The following is a 17090-nucleotide window of genomic DNA, read 5'->3' as shown; positions in this document are numbered from 1 at the left end:
TTGTTGGAAGTTTTATGAAATCTGTTGATCTCCATCGGTGTGTGCCACTGGAGAGCTAGCTAACAAAGCCTGTGTTAAGAGATCGTGTCCCCAGAGCTGGGGTGGTTGCTGATGTGATGGATGATGCTGCAACATCAGGTAGGGTCCTGCTTAGAAGAATATGCACACAACCTTCAGGGGCTGGTGAGACTTCAGGCGTCCTTGTGCATTGGTTACATGTCAGGAATTCCTGTGGAGAAAGAAAGTCAATCCCAGTTTGCAAGGCCCATGAAAAAAAGCAAAATAAAATCACAGCTTTCCACTGTGCAGTCAGATAGCTGGTTGGCATCGAGTCTGTCTACATCCATTCCTCATTTGCTCTGTCCCATGACCCTCAGCCCTAAGTCTGGTAATCATCCCTCAGTGAAGCAACAGCAGTTACTCTAGCCCTAAATAATGCAGGAGGGAGAGGTCTGTAGTATGATCTGGGGGAAACAGCCAAATCTGTGGTTTTTAATATGCTGGCAAAATCAGCAGTTCACACCTGCATCCAAGAAGAAAGTTTCCAACTAAGAATTTAGTTGTGTTATGGGTGAGGACCTGGAAGTATCATAGGGCTGTTGCAGAAGGCTAGCACACGTGGTTGGGTTTGTACCTCCTGTGGATACCCCTGAGAGTATGGAGAAACCAGACCCTGTGAAAATAAAGCAGTCATGGTGTAGATAGCAGTCTAATAAGTAAATAAATAAGAGGATGGTGGTGGAAACTCCAGCCATGTGTCCAGCCCATGCCCATCACTCTGGCAGCTCTAGGTCCTCTGGAGACTACAGAAGACAAGAGCGGCGTGGGGCCAGACTGCCAAGGCGTGTGGTGCTGGTCGATCTGCAGCTGTAGGAAGGGGACATATGGCTTACGTGCTCTTCAGAGGGGTGACAAAAGTCTGCTTCTTCCTCAAGGGGAAGTGGGGAAGGTGGACCTGCGTCGGGGGGGTTTCTGCTTGTGGAACAGACTGTTACCCCTCGTGCCTTTATCCTTCCTGTTTATGTGTTACTCCCATCAGCATGATAGTTAAAAACAACTCAGATCCTGATAGTATTTTTAATATATAGGGTCTACAACTGTAAAGGGCTATTCCCTATTTATATCATTCAGTATTTTTTAATTACTTGATGTACTTTCGCCTCTGTGGAGCCTTCAGCTTGTTGTGCGTGCAGAGCTATTTATATTCTGCCCTGCCTTGGGACTGCTTTCAGAACAGTTGGTATTCAACCTTTCCGAAGAAAAGTCTTTAAGCTCTGGAAGCAGGCAATAAAAAACTAGAACACACACAACACAACAAATAATACTAGTTGCACCAAATCCTATTAATTATTTTTAAATGTCCTTCAGCTCAATTACAGAGGAAGCTATTGGCCTCTTGGCTTCGAATAAAAGCATAGAGGTTGCATGATGGGCTGTGGTTGTAAGCGTTCCCCTGAGCTCTGATGGGAATGGAGAACAGTCTCGTGTTCGCTGCCCTCACTGTGTACATAAGGTCAATGTATCAGAAAATAGCCAGTCGAGCAGCTAGTTTCAAGAGCTTTCATGCACTGATTATGAATCTTATTTTATTGTTAGTGTTCCTTTCAAGCTTGATATTAATCTCCTTATTGCATTATGCACACAATGCAATTTTCTTTTTTTTTTTTTAATGTATAAAGGAAGATTAAAAATATTCCCAAACTGTCTACCCACTTCATGGAAATATTAAGCAACGGACCCAATGTGTGACAAGACGGGAATCCTCTCTCTCTGGGATTTCACAAGGGAATAGGGAGTCACGTGTAGACTGGTCCGGAGCTTTGCATGAGAAAACAATGGTATGTTTTCTCATAAAACCAGTGTGTTGTTGCAAACAAGATGATTTCAAGGAAGGGTCAATTTCAAAATAGTTTGATTCAGAAAGTATTGGGAAAAATTTTTAATTTTTAGAGGAATTGTGTCAACGTTTTCTTAATGGAAAACAAAAACCGTTTGAAGCAATCTTTTCCTTTGAAACTCAGGCTAACTCAATACCAACCTAAGGTCAATAAGGAAATATTTTGAAATGAATATTTTAAAATTAATAAGGACATGTTTAATTCACCGTCACCCATTTTGTTTTCAGTTTAATGAATTTTGATTTCTCATATTTTTCTAACACAAGGAAGCCTTTCTTGACTTGTTCATGGTTGTATAGACTCTGAGACAAATATACAAAAAAATATATATATATATTTGTAATATGCCAGTGTTTCATGTATGCATGTTACCCATTCCTGAATGGCATTTTGGAAAAAATGAGTTAAAAAGGGATCCTTTGGGGGTGTTCAGAACATCCAGGACTTGTTATACTCTCTCTTGGTCAGGAGAAGCTGAGGGGATGCTGTCCTGCTCACCTGCTTTCCCTAGATAAATGTCTGGTTTGTGGGATGAAAGAGGTAGTAGCTGGTGTAATGTGTATAGAGTAGTTAGTAGTCTGAGAATAAAAAAAGGTTGTTTTTAACTGTCTTGAAACACACATACATCTTCAAAAATATGTTTAAAATTGACAAAAAATTGCACCTATTATGAGTCATTGTCACAGTCTAACCGGGCGACTTTTAAAATTCTACTGCCCCGCTTGCTGGTTACGGTTTCGCTCAGACTCGTATTGCAGTCACAGTACAATGCAAAAAGGGTATGTGCAGGTACAGTGCCTTAACGGGTAACTGGTATTCTCTCTAAAGTATAACACGCTCTTGTGAGCTGGGCAATATCAAATTTCACTCCGCATTTTGCAGTCCCTTTTATGGCCCATTGCTTTGTTTTTATTAATCTTATTTCAATTTCCCTGCCATAAATACACAGGAAGGCAGGGCCGTGTTTTCAAGAGGTTGTCCGAGAGCTTTCCCATGCAACAGGAACCGCCAAACCCCTGACCCAGTTACAGCATATTTGCGGTGGGGGCTATCTGTGACTGTGGTTTGTGACCAGGACAAAACTTCCCCAAAGTCCCCCAGACAGCTTAAACCGCAGGGTATTTCATTTGATTTGGGCTGACCCTCATTTGAATCCAGATTTCCCAAGAGGGAGAACAGCAAAGGTGGGATGAAGGGAAGTGTGTCAGGGGGCAGAGGGTAGCTGTCTCGCTGGTATGACATCCCTGCCTGGACGGGTTACTCCATCACAAGAAGGACCATGTCCAAAAATAAATGTTCTCAAGCATTCTTCTAGCTAGGAACTGTGAGGCCAGCTCGGCCAGATGTTGATTCCTGGACTCGTCCATCCCTCTTCTGCAGAATGGATAGGTCTGGCTTTAAAATTACCTAAAATTAACTATATCTCTAAGTGTTCTGCCGAAATAGGGCCTCCCAATTACTGAATAGCAAGAGGTGTTTTATAATTTGCAGTAAAAGTTGTGACAGTTAGAACCTTCATTTATTTCCCTTTTACATAAAATGAGGTGATGTGCATAATAAAGGTTTAAAAAGCCCTCATTATCTGAATTATTTGAATACCCCAGTTCTGTCAATTCCCCTAAGAGTGTATCTGGGTAAAAGTCACCCTGTTGTGACAGCCGTGACTAAGAGGACTGGATTGTTGCAACAAGGGAGCTGTTCTACAGGTATCATAAAAACCAGAATAATTTAGCAGGCTCTGGTCATATTCAGCCTTTCCTGCATTGACCTTCTCTGGAGAAAATCAGGATCCCTGACTACATGTTCTCATGTTTGAAAAATCCAGACTAACAGAGTTGTTGTTAGTGACAAAAATCCCCAAATGTTGTTACTCTTGTTAAAATATGCATTAAAGAATGGCTTGAGTTTTTTTCTTAATTACACTGTTATTAATCTCTGAACTCTTTTTAATGGATGTGGCTTTATTGTTCTCTAACCAACTGAGCTTATAATTCTATTGCTGTATTTGTGGTTGGCCAGGCATGACACACTGTACCACACTAACTTTTAATTTTTTTTCATTCCATTTTTTACAGTCTAGTGATTTTTTCTTAAATAAGGAGGAACCCTATATAACATGCTGTAGTTGATTCTTGAACTACAGAGGAGAATTAGCATGTGGCAGTAAAGATCTCACCTCTTGCAAAAGAGGAATATGAAATTATGATGCAAAACTAGCATTCCTTAGTGTTCTAAACCAAGAAGTTAAATAATTCTTAAAAACATAAAGGGAAGTGAATAATTTTGTGCTTGGCTTCTGAATACAGTTGCCTAAGAAATTAATATATGCAGTTTAATGTAATTATATTAATTATAACTAATTTTTCTATTATTACCATAATGACAGTATGCATTTTGAAGTGGGCTGAAGTTCTGAAGAACTTTCTTTTGCTATTTTCGCTTCAGAGGGCACTAACACTAGTGTAGCAGTCGCGTTCCCAGCCGTTAGGGTGCAGCTGGGCATTCTCAACATCAGCGTAACTGCATCTCACTCCTCTTCTGCCTCTATCTCCCATAACCTGTTTTTAGGTGCTCTTAAAATTGTGGGGTTCTGCAGTCGCACAGAACCCCCTAGAGGCAGTTGAACAAATTATCACGGGTGGTGGTAGGTGCTTAAAAAAAATAATAAAATCAGTTGCTTCCAATTGTCGTAAGAATTTAACATCCTGTTTTTGTCTTTCTACAACCTCGGCTCTCTCAGTAGTTCCAAAGCTGCATTCCTGCATGTTTTTGACAGGATGCAACAGCCATTTCCTTATTTTGTATGGCTATTTTTATTAGATTACAATTACTTTACATTATGATTGATTGAGGGCTAAAACTCAGCTATTCATTTGATGTTCATATAGTCAGAAATATTTCTTTGAAGTTAAGAGTTCTTTTAAAAAAAATATTTTCCCTCAATTCTGTATACAGTTTGCTAAATTAATGAACGCTGTAGTGCAGAAGTGGATATCGTCTGTGTTCTGTGTATGCACAATCTTTATTGCTTCGCATGAATTGAGCTCATGTTAGAAAGGGATGAAATCACTTGAAACTGTGTAAAAAAACCTTGTTTTGTTAAAAAGACATGCTTGCTTTAAAGACTACATAATGCATTGTATGCACACCTCATTTATTACTCTGTGCCTTTCTGCTGCTGTAAAACTGCTGTCAAAATAGATCGTGCTAGCAAAAATATTCCCAGTTTCTTGGTAAAGCTAAATGAAATCAAATATAAAGTTTGTGATACATTAAATCACAAATATAAATATATTCTTTACAGCCAGCTGTTATCTCTAAATGTGCACATTTTAAAATGGAAACATTTATCCAACATGCTGATTAGCAATTTCAGTTCTGAAAAGCCTGATTACATTTAAGATGCAAAAGATTAAAATGACTAAACAGATAATGTTAATAGTTCATCTTCCTTGATGTTTTTATATGTTTAAAATCACAAAAGTTACACCAGAACTTCTTGCATAGTAAACTCACCAGAAATAGTATGGTTGTAATGTATCTTACCGCAAGTTGTAATCTCTTATGGCCAGCGTTTGAAAGAGGGATTCTCGCTGGGAATGCCTGTCTCTGCCTCTTTTATGATATTTACACGCACACGTCTAATTTAAGCTACAAAACTACATAATGGATGGTTGTAGTAAAAATGCCCGAAAAGAATAATGAACAGTTATCTTAATTACTAGTAGAACTCTAACTTTTGTGAAAGTTCATGTTTGTGGTTAATAATTCATTTTTGAACTATTCTTCTGTGCTGTGAATACAATTAACTAAAAAAGTCTGGGTGTGCATTTTGTCTAAAATCCAGTCCCGTGTTACAGCTTAATTATTCCATTTTTGTTATCTATTTTTATACATTTGAACATACAAGTGCAGAGGTAGGAATATTACTAGCCTTTTTTTTATACATTGGCAATCAGTGGTTCAAAAGTTCACGCAATACCATATGTCCTAATAATATTTATCTAAATCTAAAATAATATGGAACTGTCAAATAGGATCCCACATGGTAACAAATGATGGAATGCAGGGGAACTCTTAGATTTAGCCTTTTCTTTTTTGTCCAACAAGCTAATGCAATAAGACCAATAATAAAAGGTTGTATAGTAGGCCAAAAGTCTGTGACAGATAAAAAAGAAATGTTGGAAACCGATGAAGCTTTTGCACAATTAGATTTTTTGAGGCAGTGCTGTAAGGATTGTCCAGGGCCTGTTCAGTTCTGATTGATGGTAAAATCATAACTACATCATATTAGCTGTAGAGTTCACTGACAGGTTACTGCAGATTAATATTGCTACTGCTGTTCACTTACCATCAAACTGGTGGAAATATGAATTGAGCTGCTCCTACAACAAACCCTGCATATTAAGAGGTAGGGTGTTTTACTGAACCGTCTCCATTCTGTCATTAGGGAAGGAGACGCAAGCAACATTTATCTCCAAGCCACGCAGATATATAGTAACATACTAATTAGTTTTTCCAGGGGACCTTGATGATGCTGACCAGGTAGCAATCACGCACGCTTAGTGTTGCTTTGAGGTTGAGCTTACGATTAAAACGATACTTGCGAATGATAATGAACAATTTTTTTCTCTGATTTAAATATTCAATCTCATGCAAATGGAAATAGCATGTAATGGAGACATGGTTGTTCTGGAAGATGAAATGAGAGATGTTTTTAGGGCCCAGGTTGAGGGAGGTGCTGCATCCCTTCAGTCCGGGCTGGGGCGTGCTGGAGATCAGCCCGGGATGCCCGGCATCTGTGGCCAGCACGTGCAGCTCCTTGTGGCATGGAGAAGCCCAGGACTCTGCGTCGCTAGTCACGGTGGTAGAGGCAATATTGTGTGTGTTTGAAGTCACAAAAAGCCCTGTGTTTTTTGTTTCTTTCTTTGTTGATATAGGGTCTTTGTTCCACCAGGATCTCCTCTCACCTGGCACCTCTGTCACTCTCCAAGTACCAGCCGATATTTACCCTCTACCCTGCAAGCCTTGAGAGGTGAACTTTCTTTTTCCTTGGAGGAAAACACAGCTCTGGCCATCACCCTGCACTCCCTGTAGCTGTTTTCTTCCCTTTCCCACTGCCAGTGACTGTGACAAGTACCGTTTTTCACCATTCCCAGCCATGACAAAAGCATACTGACATCCCGTGGTGGGCACCTCTCTCCTTCCCCTGTCCCCAAAATCTGCCTAAACCCTCCTGTTTCTTTCCTCACAAAACCACACTATATCAGAATGTCTTTGGCTAGGGAAAAAAATGTATTTCCATAACAAACAAAAAGTCTAAAAAGCCCATTTGATCTGAAAAAGGGCAGCTAGAGGAAAGGTGCTGCTGGTGGGTAGTTGGAGTGGAAGCAAGGTCCCCGGTGGAGGAATAGGCACCCATGGAAAGCAGGCGCAAGTTGCTCAAAGCAGCATTTACGCCTGCCCTCTGCTTTGATCTTCACTTCTTCCCTGCTCACCTTACTGAGCTCCTCTGCCTCAGTTTTTCCGTCTGTAAAATGAGAATAATCCTTCCAGGAACATGGCGAGAAGTCATTCATTGGTGCTTTCTGGGACTTGCAATAGGAAGTCTACTACTGAAGTGCACAGGTTTACAAAAACAGTTCCCCAGGCGTAACATAATAGCATTTGTGATTTTAAAAATGTAGGCATGAATCTTTACTGCAAATCTCAGCTGAGTTAAATGTATTTTTTTTGTCAAAGAGACATTGTTTTTTTTATGATAGCTACTCTGTGATTCATGAGTCACCATGCTATACAAATACCAGAAGGCATAAGTGAGTTACAGACATTTCTCAGGAGTGGCACAGCAGTTCTCCATTACCCAATTCGGTTAGAATATCCTATTTATCATACTTGTTTTTTTTTTTTAATGGATGAATCCTGCAATTTTTAGTTAAGTGAAAAATCCATGTGAGGGAACATGCTCTTTGGCTGGAAATGAGTTTGGATAAGAATTACAACTTACGTTATCAAAACAATTTAAGAAAATGATATATAGTAGTCTCGCTGTAAATTATACATCTTCGGTGGCATTTAATAGCCTTTCATTTCTATCAGTTGCTCATTTATTTTACAAGATGCCAAGATTCTTGTATTTAGGTGTTTTTGGATATTATTTCCCCTTGACACAAGTAACATTTAAATTAAAGTGTGCGAATGTGTTTGTCTGAGGATGTAGGGGGTTGGAGAATTTGTGGTGATACACTGTTCATTGAGAAATACCTATCCAGCAATACGAAAAATGCTTTGCGGATATGCCACATCTTTCAATGAGAAGCGTTCAGGTTCAGAACAGAATTGCTACTTCAGTCCAAAAAGAAGCCCGTGTGGGGCCGGCAGCTGGTGTATCCACCTGGGACACGTGGAAGACCTAGGTTCAAGTGCCTCCAGGAATTTGAACCTGGGCTTTCCGCATCCGGGTGGAATACTCTGGCAATGGGGCACAGTTAAACCATGCCTCAGTGGGTTTTGAAAAAAGTCAGAATATTTTGCTTTTCATTTCAGGGCAAGATGAGAATTCTTGGGGGACTTCTGAAATATTTTAGAACCGATAAAGCTGTTTCTTTGACATCACTTCGCTGCAGCCCATGGTTTTGGAAATTTTTAGGAGGCTGGATAAGCTTAGAGTCGCTCAGAAGTTAAATGGATCACAGGGATGAATTTAGCCATGACATAAACTTGTTGACTTCCAAGTTGCTCATATTACCATCAGGATTGAATTTGGCCAGTAGACAGTATTTATGCAAAAAAGCAACATATTTAGTAAGGAGACGATCAAATGCTCATGGGCGGGGGGGGCAGGGGGGAGGAGGACATATGGGGGTGAGCTGGAGAGAAGAGAGGGGAAGACAGAAAGGAAAAGGTCATAGCGTGAAAGGGTGCTGTGAATTCCAAAAGTGTCTAATTAGGTTTCTGACTGTGGAATTTGCCTTTGCCCCAAGCCAAGAAGCCCAGCTGTTTTACAACAGGCTTTTGCCTCCTAGCAATGACTGCAGACAATGTGTGACCTAAACTGCAAGTGTATTTATAAGGACAACTTCCTTCACTCTTCACAACAGATTCCATAAAATATGTTCAAGTGTTATTTAGAAGGTCGCATAACTGTTTCAATTTTTTAATGCACTTTTCTTGCTTTTGTTGGGCATCTAAATACAATCTTGAAAAGTCCTCAAAAGAGGGGGATGAATTTCATTAAAGGCACTCCTCTGAACTTGTATTCCATTGGATTATTTTTAAAAAGTGTCAGTCTTCGAAATGAAATGTTTGATGGAATATTAAATTTGATGAATCATTGCCAGTTTCCATGTTTGTTAGCTTTTATATACCACATTAAAGCATTCATTAATAAAGTGTCACACAACACTGCTTTGATTGAGTCCTAAAAGGTTAATGACTTGATACAGGCTGGTATTCTGAGCTTTACTGTTTGCAGGCGGTTTGTGGTGAATGCGAAGTGCTTTGAAATTGTTACAAAGAGAAATCTTTTATTTCCCTCTATTTCAAGTCCAGAAAGTGTTCTCAACCGATCTAGATGTGCAGGACAAATTAGACTTATCACCATTAAACTACAGTAATTAAACGACAGGAGGTACAGGGGTTTTTTTTGTTTTGTTTAGTTGGGTTTTCTTCCTTACAGGACTTACTCAAATTTAGCAGTAAAAAGCCTCATGTTCATACGACTCTGCAGAGAAGGGTGGAATAAGATACATCCAAACCTCATGTTTGCCACCCACCTGCTCCTGTTTGTATCTTTAAGTTGCCTCACCAGTGGATTTTGGGGGCCGCAGCTATGTTTCGCCCATTTTGAAAGTGATTAGCCAGTCCAGAATTATTCCCTGTTTTTAGATACGCCGAATATTTTTCAAATTGTCAAAAGCTTTCCAAAAGTGCTTTTTAAGTGTGACTGCTGTGGAGGCGTCCATGAGGTTAGGCGTTGAACGAGTCAGAATGCAGGTCAGAGACACGACCAGTACTTTGCCCGGTGCCCTCTTGGTAATGGCCGAGCTGGGCAGCCTGGTCAAGTACAGGCATTTTTATACGCTTAGGAAAGTGTTGAGCTTATGTCACCAGAAAAATCCACGGGTGACTGGGCAGTACGGGCAGCAAAAAGCAAGGAAGTTACATTTCCAAAGTCTGTCCTCTTCACTACACTGTGTCCAGATTTTATGAAATTCGAACTCTCCTGAGATGGAAATAAGCTTCTTGACAAAGTCATGTGTGAAGTTGATTTTGTTTTAAGTTAGTATTGAGGTTCTGCTCTGAGGGGAGTTGTTGGTAAAACAAATGACTCTAACTGTTTTAGTATGGAAGACAAATCAAAGCATTTCCATGAAGTAACAGGGGTGACCTGCTGTAACTTAACCATTTCCTGAGCAAATACAAGCTGCTCTATTGGATGGGGGATAGTTCCCATGTTAGCCATTGTACAGAGAAAAATAAAAGTTCATATAAAAGAGCCCACCAAGGGTTATATGGCTGCAATTGTTTCCAAACTGAAACAACTTAGTATCTGTTTATGATTGTCAGTATCATGTTATATTGTTCTTGTAGAATCCATAAAACCTAAAAGTCTGCAGTATTGCCTCTAAACATCCAGCGGCTGCGGCTGGGAGATTTCAGAGCCAATGTGTTTAAACAGAGGGGAGGTAAAACCCAAAAGTTAATAAAAAGTTGACCTTGATTTTATTTACCATCTTAATCTAATTTTGATGAGGTGCTTCATTTGAACATAGAAGAACAAAAAGCCAAGCCCAAGCTGATAAGATTAAGCTATTTAAACTTGCGTCCTATAAATGTTTCTTTCTTTCATTCAAGGATTGGAGATGAGAAGGAAGAAGGAGTAAATCTGAATTCCAGCTTTCTCACCATAGCTCATGTTTCCACAGTTCGGAATGGTGCCCATTAATTTTCGGAGCCATTCAGAGGTACAACATGCTATCATATTAGCAGTACTTAGACGAGGATATTCATTTGCATTTTCATAGCCACTTCCTTTGCATTGTGTATGACAAGTGATGCAGAAAACGAGTGGGTAAAGATGTGGTTCTCCACTCAACAGAACCATCCCTTGGAAGAAGCTACAAAACAATTCAGTGTCTCGAAAGACAGAGATGTTTTCACTCAATACACATCTCTTTTTCAGACAATGCCAAAGTGTTCTTGCCAATGAAATCATGTTTCAAAAGCTAATGATTGAAAAACAGTGCATACTTGGACTTGAAAGCAAGCTGATGGAAAGACAGATAGAACAGTCATTTGTTGGTAAATCAGATGTATTGTCAAGTACTCACACTGGCTAACTGCAGTGGCTTTTCACTGTCTGATTTTAGCAGTTTCAGATTTCTCTGTGTTATTTCTAGCAGTTCAAACATTAACACGTTCAGGGCAAGACGCAGACAATCTGTGCACAAGGTGTACATATATCACGTGGATATCTGCAGTCCACAAACCTTTCTGTAGGAACAGGGCCATGATGATGACACAACAACAACAGTGACGAGACGAGAAAGAAAGAGGGAAAGAGGGAGAGGGGAAAAAAAAAAAAAGAGCTCATCATCTGGTTAATCCTATCTCAAAGATACTTCAAAGCAAATTATGCAGAGTAGCTCTTATCAACTGCAGCTGCTTAGTAGGAATGTCATGTGAGCAACACAGTTTGGAAGATAATGGATTTATGTCTAGCAGGAAGTCAAATGTGTGATGACTTCATGCAGATTTTGTTAGGAATCATGTTGCTAATATTTTTTCCCGTCCCAACAATGTCATAAAAACAATGCAAATATTATATTTGAAGCCCATATCAGATGACACAGGGAATGCAGATGAGAGGGAGCTTTATTTCAAGGGCAGATTGCATTAGGAATGATTCCTTTTACAGTCGTCCTTGCCAGAAGCAAAGCTCTTAGCTTTCCTGATTCAAAAATAAGGGTCACATCCTCACATGGGGTAAGTGTCACTGTTCTCTTAAAGCCAACAGTGAGATGGTAATTTATGATTTGGCCCACGTACTGATGAGTCTGATAGATGAGTTTATATTGCTTGCTCATAAGCAAACCCAGTTTGTTCCAGTTCTTAAATTAGGACTCTATATACTCGCAGGCGCTCAGAAAATGAAAGAGAAAAATAATCATACTTGCTGAACTTGAAAAACTCAGCACTTCCTATTTTAAACCGGTTGTTATGTCTCTCATAATAATTTCACATTTTATTATCCTTGCCTACAGTGGTCTTTTACCATGTCTATATAAACCTCATTTCTAATGGTCTCAAAGGACGTACTTGGTATTTCCAGAACAAAACAAAATTAAAACATACACCCAGAAATCACACGCTTGCACACGCAGTCCCAAAGCACTGTAACGCTTAAGGCTTCTTGATTCAAAGCCTGCGGAGGTTGCAGTGTGGGATCCGGGCTGTGATGACTGGCGGATTGGGCTAACAGTGCTGTGACATGCTGAACAGCAGCTGAGCCTCTTGCCTTCTCCCTGCCTCCTCTAGTCAGCAGCACTCATGGGGTAATTCGGAGAGATGTTCTGCCTCCATGGAGATGGTACTTTGTGTCATCCTGGAACAGCCTCATCTGGCTACCATTGCTGGTGAAACACAGACCCTGGGGGGCAAAAAACACTGCTCAGCCCAACAGCTGGCTCTAGAAAAAGGAAGACTAAAAATGCCTTGTGTGGGGAGAAAAGCCCTAGAAATTTTCTTAAGTAATTGTTTGTTTTTGTAAGCTTATGGAAAGAGGAGGAATGATCCAACAATGCGAATGGCAAAATATGCGAAATGGCTAATGAATTTAAGGACTTGACAGTAGGAACTCTGCTGAAGCGTCGCGACTGATTCTTATTTGTACTGTAGCAGGTTTACCAGGAATAGTACAGGCATAAAAGACTTACTCCATGGAGCTGCCAATTTTAATTGGAAATCTGTCATATCCCAGCGGGGGAGATGGTGTACATGTGTGGCGTGCCCATACGCACACACGGAGCACGCACGCACACGTGCAGCTGTGCTGCCACGTTCGTTGGCACGCAGATAACAAATTAGCAGGCAGCAGGTATATCACTATGCATTTTCATTTCCTCATACCCTATCTCAAGCCATGCTACATGTATTACATATGCTTAGGTCACGGAAGGGTTAGGGACATAACTACTGGATCCCAAGGGACAGATGGAGCAAAGCCAGCATAATCTCTGAATGCAGCTCTTTACTGTTATTCTCTGATCATGAAAAGCCCAGTGAACTTGGAACAGACGCTTTCATCCAGCAGCTGTTTGCATATGAGAGGCTAAAACCATACATAAAATCTGAGAGGAAGATTTTTCACGCGGGCTCAAAGCAGGTAGGGAACCAGAGCACTTTTTCTGTCACAGCGGCAGCCCTGAAAGACCAGCTCAAGTTTTCTGTGCGGGCTGCTAGAGGCTTTGGGCTACAGCGCCCTTCCCGTGCATGGATTGTCCTCTCCCTCCTTTATTTTCTGTGTTTGTGCAGCTCCCGGCAGGAAGAAGGTCCTATCAAAGCAGAGCACCGGAATTATATAAATGCTTAGTGCTATTAGTATAAAAAGTAGGGAATATCCTCGTATACTCCTGCCCCTCCCCATGGGAGTTCTAGCCATAAACTTAGGCGGTCTGAACTCAAAAGTATAGCCGTGGAATTGCACCCTATGCGTTTGCTCTTTTTGACATAAGAGCCGTATTCTCTCCCCCGGGCTGGTGTCTTCCTTTTTTCTCTGTAGGAAACTCAAAGTGCTTCTGTTCTACAGATCTCTCTCAGGCATGATTAAATTGGCCTCAAAGGAATGGGATTTAACTGAAAGAAGACCAACTGGTATTTTTTAACCATGCCCAAGAATCCATGCTTCATAAATAACAACTGGTGAGCCCATCACCGTGCACAGTCAGAACTCCACGAGATGAACTTCAAGCAAAAACCGTTATCACGCTGTGTTTAAAGGACAGAAGACATATATTTTAGAAAGAATACCTTTTTCTTTTCCCCTCTCTGCTTCTTTTCCAGAAGTTTGTTCTTGTAAACATCTGTGCAAGTTTTAGTGACAAAGCCACACAAATCTGTTATGCTGCCCTATGACACTTATTTGCCTTTACTATTTTTTACACCAAGCTGTTTTTTTTTAATTTAATAGATTTTTAAGGACTTTCACCTCAATCCTTAACCAATTCAGGGTGCAAACCCCAAACAGCAGTTTCTGCATCAGATGCAGATTTTCTGTTTGAGAGAGGGAATTTCTTTTGTAAAGATGCAGTCTTGATTTAAAGACTTCGAATGATCTACCACATCCTGCGGTAGGTTGTTCCGATGATTAATGGCCCACGTTAGAGAAAGTACCGCAGTTTCCAACCATTGGATCTTATTGTGCCTTTTTCTGTTAGACTAAATAGCTATTTGTTATCAGAAATCTCTTCCTTATGTAGATACCTGCAGACTTTGATTAAGTCACTTTTTAACTCCTTCTTGGACAACCTTCACAGATTAAGGCATGTTCTCCTGACTCTTCTTTTTCTTTGAGCTTTTTTTTTTTTTAAACCTTTTTCTAGTTTCATAATATAGTTCAAGAATTGACTCAAAATTTCCATGAGCATTTTCACTAATGCTATATGAAGGTAGAATAGCACCTTCTGAAATCTAGTTAATGCTGTGTATATTTGTCTTCTTGTTCTCACATCCTCCTCTGTACGTTGTACAGAAAGTCTGTGTTCCTTTATTTGGCTACCATTATTCCCAAATCCATGCTGGGGCCCTGAGTTTCTCTGCAGGCTCGTCCCCGCTGTGGAACAAGGGGGAACAAGGGGGCCAGTGCCTGTGGGGCCTCAGCAGAGGGTGGTGGCCTTCAGTTCCCAGCTACTCAATATTGTCTGTTTGTTTGGTTTAGTCCATTTAACGAGAGCATGTTGCTTTGTTGGCGTTTCTAACTTTACCAATAGAACTTGCTATTTTCTCAAAAAAACTGAGATCACACTTGTCTGACAAGACTTAACTTCCCCGCAAATGTGCTGAGATGAATGTTCTGCTGCCGTCATTTAATTATTTACTGATTGTCTCCAATGTTAGGCTTCCAAGACTGGGACGACGTCTCTTTTCAGCTTAATAGGTTGAATGTCTATTAGTCATCACGTTTACCATTTTAAAACATTTGCATGACCTTAGCTTCTTTTACAGTCCTCTCAGACTCTTCCAGCTTTTTAAAAAGTCAGTACATGTAGATCAGAGTGTTCCCTGGCAAGATGCTTTCATACCCCTGAGTAAAAGTTGGCCAGTGCCACTTATTTGCTGCTGGGTAATATTTCTCTGCTGGCTGATGGGACAAGAAGAGGCTCCGCAGCCACTTCAGGGTCTATGAGCACTCCCACACCCAGCAGTGCTGGCAGGAGTATGAAGTAAATGCTATCATTAGAAAGACTTTAAAAGGAGTTAAAATGTTTGCAGAAAGATGAAAAGATCGGATTTTCCATTATTCTGCTCTGCAACGGAGACAGAAGAGTATCCCTGGCTCTAAGCCCTCCCTGTATTATGTATATTAAATATTGCCTGCCTTGAACTTGTCTAATTTATGCCTTGCTTCACCATCCCAGCCCAAACCTCATCTAGAATTACCGTCCAGGCCATGCTCCCCAGACCCCTTCACGGAGAAGCTGGAAGCTTCAGCCCAGCTCTGGTCCAGGCGGGAATCTGTCCACACCAGCTCCCGGCCGCCAGGAGCTGCCTTCCCGCTGCCGGGGCCGGCACAAAGCAGCCTCAGTGCTCCTGACACAGCTCCGCGACGCTTTGAAAAGCACTTCAGTTCTCCACGGCCGGGCAGGAAGTGCCCCAAAGCTGCAGCCTTTGGCTCTTGCAGAAACATTTTCACTCGTACTCTAGTGCAAAAGCTGGAGAACGAACCCAACATCTTTTTTATTTTTTTTAAACAAAAGAAAGCACAGCAAAACTAGCCCCAGAGTGAGCAATTACTGGTGAAAGGGCATTTCTTTTAGGAGCTAAAAGACATGGGTAAGTGGTCAGAATAATCCAGATGACTCTAGAAAAGAGTAAGCGTGAGAAATAATTGAAGTCACCAATAATCATGCATGGGCAAAATATTTTAAGTTTTTTCCTTTTACTTTTACTTGGAAAACTTTCTGAGTGGAAAGCTGTATTGAGAAATTTCATAGTCTGTTAGGTGGGAGTGTCTGCCATTATTAAAGTGCACTGCCACCTGCCATTATTAAAGTGCACTCTTGCAAGCTAAAAGTATCCTTTCCAACCTGTAACCAAAATTTCACATCTCTCTAATCCTTCTTGAGCTTCACTCATCATTTTCCCAAAGCGGAACTTATATTTGCATTAGTTTATTGGACTGCGCCAGTGAGAAAAGCAAAGGCAAGGAGAAACACAATAATGTTCCTAATAACTCGTGTCTTAGAACAAGATCCTCCCAGCCCACTGTAGTAAAGACGGTCATATGGCCGGGGTTTGTGCTGCTTTAGGGGTTTGTGCTGCGTTAGGATACAGCCCTTGCTGTGTCTGGGTTAGATCAGGGCCCCATTGAAGTCAATGGGAGTTTTGTGCCAAAGTGTATCTTGTACGCTGTCACTTGGGCAAATGTCCACCTCGGGCTACAGCAGAAGCAAAATCACCACATTTGTTTTCACTTCTGACCTGCTGAAAGTAGGATTATATTACTTGTATATTTCATTCTGATCTTTTCCCCCCCCCGATTTAAACAAAGATACCACTGTGGTATAATCTGATACCAAGTACTGTGTGAGAGGCCGGAGAAGTCAATTACAACTGAAATTGCAGACTTTGTTTACTGTTGTCTTGCTTTTAACTCAATGTTTTTCTTCATAGGCAATCAACACGTAATTTCCTTTCTTCAGATTGTACTTTCGTGTCTCACAAGATGGGCAGTGGCACTGCTCACTTTGAATTCCCAGATTCTTCTCACGTTGTGGCACTTCCTTCATATTATTTAACTCCATCTTTCTCCTGCATAGATATATTACAGGGGAAAAATGAACAGAACTTCTAACAAGTTGTCGAATGAGTGTGGCAAAACTGAGCCGTGCTGAGACAGTAAACACCGACTGAGTCAATTTTTCGCTATGCAAAATGTATTATATTAGTATTTTGCTCAGGTAATCCACCGGC

This window comes from Larus michahellis, chromosome 7 (assembly GCF_964199755.1).
Source record: "Larus michahellis chromosome 7, bLarMic1.1, whole genome shotgun sequence".
Classification (NCBI taxonomy): domain Eukaryota; kingdom Metazoa; phylum Chordata; class Aves; order Charadriiformes; family Laridae; genus Larus; species Larus michahellis.
This window is presented reverse-complemented; position numbering follows the sequence as displayed.